Consider the following 4717-nt stretch of genomic DNA (forward strand, 5'->3'; position numbering starts at 1 on the left):
AATAATGATGTGGTTAGGACCAGTTTGTGACAAGGGTCACAGAACAGGTTTGTTTATTTAATTTGGACTTCGTTTGGGTCACCAAATGAGATACGAAAGAATTCAGATAACTGATAAATACCTATGTGTTGTGATGTATGGGTTTTTAACCCTTAAGTGTGTAGGTGGGGAGAATTATCTTCATTTTTCTAGATTCTTCCCCAAATATTACTCCCGTACGTTCATCTCCATCTCACCAAACCCTAATCATCAAAACTTGTTCTTGGGCTCAAATTGATCTTAGAATCGTGTTCTTTGTTGTCTACTGATTCTAACAAGGTAAGAATCACAAGCCTTCATGCTTTAATCTTTGAGAAAATGGAGTTTTGTGTTAGTTTTTACAAAGTGTGTAACTTGGGTCAAAGTGGTTAAATTTGATGTTGTTTGAGTCCAAATCTTGTGGGTTTATGTTTCTACATGTTTAGTGTCTTTGATTTGGTCAGTTTTGAGGTCGTAATCGAGTTCTAGAGCAAGAATTGGTCAATTTTGGGTGAAACCCGTCACTTTGTTCTTCAGCTTCTGCAGATAAACACAGTCTGCCGACTGACTCGACCATCGACCGACTGACTCGACCATCGGCCGAGTGTGTCTGTGAGAGACCATCGACCGAGTGTCTAGACACTCGGTTGAGTGAGTGTAGACAGTCGGTCGACTGTCTCTGACAGTCGACCGAGTGTCTTTAGCAGTGTAAAATTTTACTAAGTGTTGATTTTTTTAGCCGTTATGCTGCCCGTTTGTATATTGACGATCATAATATTATAACTAACTTGTGAGTATTGTTTTCAGGTGATACAGGCGAGGAGAAGACTCGGTGACATTAGACTACCGAGTGATGTCGGTATCGGTGAGTGGGACTAACTGAAGAATATAGTATAGAGAAGCATGTTATATTATGATTGCCATGCTTGTTAGATATACTTATTATTGTGGTTAGTTAGTACGTTGTGATGACTGCATGTTAGTAGATGCTTGTCTGCTGGAGCCCAGTGCGTCCCTATTGTGTGGTAGCCTCGGTAGGAGAGATCAACCTGCGGGTTGGGTTCCTCATGTGGTAGCCTAGACAATCGAGGTGTATATATATGTGAATGACGCGTTTGTCGCGTGTGGATTATATATATACACACGGTGGTGGAGGAACTTCTCGTAAGCCCCAGTCCGATCAGCTGGTGGTTAATGGTTTGGCCGAGCCACCAGAGTCTCTGTAGACGGCACTTGGGTGATGTTTATGTGTTAGACTATGTGACATGATTAGTATGACGCTTCCTGTATACTATTGCCTGTAGTTAGTTGCATTCACTTAGCTTCGTGCTAATCCCACACATCTTCCCTGCAGGTTATGGATTTGTTGTATGTTAGTTATTAGGGCGAAGATGGGATGTTGGAAGATATGTTTGACAAAGCCGAAAACTCTGATGTCGCGTCTTTTCTATTAAAGTTGTGTTTACGTTTTAATATAACACCCGGTCGTTTATTTATTAACGTGTTATCATTAAGTGGATTATATATGTATATATACATTTTTAACTTATGTATTAGTTAAATTGGTCTTCTGCTGTATTTAAAATAAAAAAAAATCTGGGGTTTTACAAGTTGGTATCAGAGCGTGGTTTGGCAGCGTGTGCACGGAAGTGACATGTTCCCAAACCGTGTGTTGAGTCAAACATATCTTGGGGGTGGGTTAAGTGAGTGCAGTAGGTATTGACGAGTTAGATGGCGAAAACTAACAGATTATCTACTAAGCTTTTGTGTGTGAGATATTATGATAAGATAGGTATGAAGATCGATTCCACCCTGCTGGTGCCCCGTTGACCCTCAGTGCTGACAGAACTTCGGTGGATGCGTTTTTATGCCGATTTGGATGAAGGATTTGACGAGTATTAGTTGACGTGGCTCCAATGATGAGGATTCAGTTGCAGAGTTGATGAGGGTTAAGGGTGCGGGTGCGATCGAGGTGTTGATAGAAACAGAAGATGTCTTCTTATTCATAAAGGTACATTCCCGTTACATTACTGTAACTGTTATTATTAATGAACCCGTAGATTGTGTTCATGCTTTTGTCAATTGTGTGTTTGTTGTTATGATAATCTGTGATGATTAGTGATTCTAGTTGTGATTGGGTAATTATTTCTGTAAGATAGAAGTAGATGATAGTTGACGAATATAGTTAAGACGATTGTGTCTGGAACTACCCTTGCCACTATCGGGATTTTATTCCTTTAGACTGACTGCTATGTTCTGTGGGACTTTATAGAAATGAGCTTTGGAATATTGTGTCATGCTTTTGTGAATTGTTGTTATATGGCCTGTTATACTATACGTGAGACTACTATTGGCCTAGACTTTAAGAATTGAGGTGAATAATTTGTAGTATTAACCAAGACGAATATGAAGTCTTATCTTTACCATTGACTGTCGGGACACGTGTAGTGACCCATAGAGACTGATTAGGGTAGTGACACCTTGATGATTGGTGAAGGTCCCGAAACCTATTGTGTAACTATGTGAAGTGGAGATTTAATGCTTGTCGACTGTGACTGAACCAGTAGATGACGGAGCCGATGATATTGTAGTATGACGAGACTTGTTGTGTTGGACTTAGATGAAATGTAATTCCTTTCCATAAATCGACGGGACACACGTAGTGGCCCGTAAGATTGGGATAGAGTAGTAGTTTTCTTGTCTTCTAATAAGAGGACCCCGATCCTGTTTGTTACTGTCATATGTATGTGGTTGCGTGTCATGTATGATGTAGACTTTTGGTTCAGATGTTTGTGATCGTAGTAAGACCTTGAGGATTCGCTTTTCCTGCCTTAGACTCCTGTGAGTTGGTGGTGATCTTTAAGAAGTATGTTTAAAAGGAGCTTTTCATGTAGTCTTGACTGAAGATAGGAAAAATATGTTTTGTTGTTATGTGAGGATTATTACTAGCCTGGCTATACCGTTGCAGGATTTAACTAACTATGTAGGACTCGTAGAGTTGTCCTGAGAAGTTGTTGACTTTTGTGAATTGATGTGACTCATTAGATGTCAGTATAGGAGACGTTCGTTTAGTGATTTTTTTGGAAGTGGAGAAGACTTTAATCGGAATAGGAATTCAGTTCCAGCTGAATTGTGATGAATCTTAACTAGGTCAGGAGACGTGATTAGGACAAGTGATCATATTACTGTTAAGGTAGAATCATTGATTTGATAGTTCGATAGTGACTAATGTGAATATTTTATCTTTTGAAGATTTGAATGCAAGGTTGAGGACAGACGATAATAGTGTTTCAAATAAGACGAAGTAAGTAGGTATAGTTTATTGAATGTTGGATCGAATTTTCAATTGTGGTTGCTAAAGAGGACTTAGTAGAATTAAGATCGAGCTAGAACCGAGTTAGGTGTTTACTTACAAGACTTCTTGCGGTTTTGATAGTCTTAGATTGTAAAATCTATTTGATTGGGGTATAGTGGAGAATTTATAACTACCAGTGACTTGAGAAAATAGATTGTGTTGTATCGATGAACTTTATTAAGGTCTTGTTCCGAAATACTCGAAATGAAAGTGTGATTTAGAATGATGTATTACGTCTGGCCAATGAAAATACATTGTAGTAAATCATACAGTAGTTTCGAGAGTTGGAAGAGATGTAACGAGTGTTAGATTGGGTGTTGTTTGAAAATGAATGTGATTTTCGATGAACTATTGACCGAGAGTAGACTTTTCCGACATAGTAATGTTAGTTGAACAATGTTTGGACCTAGGCTATTGATGATCGAATAAGCTTTAGTTTTGAGTTCTGATGAAGTTCGAAGCAAAATTAAGTCGATGCAGAGATCGTTTTAGTGGTGTCAAACGCGTGTATTGATATCGTTTGACGGACTTAATTGTTAGATGGATGTTTATTGCTTGTGGTAGTGGATATCGTTGACTTGAAATCCATGTTCGAATGATTAATGTTGGTTTAATATTGCATTTGTAAGTATTTCTTCTAATGATGATATGAATAAAGTTATGCTTTAAGTGATGAATTTTGGGTAAGTATCAACCTAGATAAGTGATTCATGACGAAACCCTTAAATATCGAACTTGAACTAGGTATTTAATTGTGGATTCTGGTAGCATTTTAACCAAGTGACGATCTTTCTGATGTAACTGTAGCAGTGGTGGGCATGTGTATTGATGTTACTTGAGGAAATTAATACTTGGATAATTACTTTCAGAATGTGTGGACAATTATTCTTTACTCAAGATTTGTGATGTAATAATTGAATTGATTTGAAATCGGGTTGGTAAGCATTTCTACTATGATTGAGTTGACCAGAATCACGATTTAGTCATTGAATAATTGGGTGAATATTGAACCAGATAAGCGAATTTCAACGAAATTCTGAATATCGGGATTGAAACAAGTATTAAATTACGAAATTTGGGTAATTTAGTGTAATCCGAGTTGATTTGGCTATGTTGTAGTGATGAAATTAGCTAAGTTTGTGTATTCTAAGGTAAATGACAACCATTATTCAGTGTTTTAGAGTGAGTTGATCTAGGAGATTCGATGATGGTGACTCGGGGATAACCTCAAATCATGATTGACAGATTTCAAGTAGTGGGTCATTAGTAGTGACTCGAGAGTTAGTGTGTAAAATCTAGACATGAGATGGAATTTTTGTGGTATTTTGTAAGATTAATGATAGA

Source organism: Rutidosis leptorrhynchoides, chromosome 4 (genome assembly GCF_046630445.1).
Source record: "Rutidosis leptorrhynchoides isolate AG116_Rl617_1_P2 chromosome 4, CSIRO_AGI_Rlap_v1, whole genome shotgun sequence".
Lineage (NCBI taxonomy): Eukaryota > Viridiplantae > Streptophyta > Magnoliopsida > Asterales > Asteraceae > Rutidosis > Rutidosis leptorrhynchoides.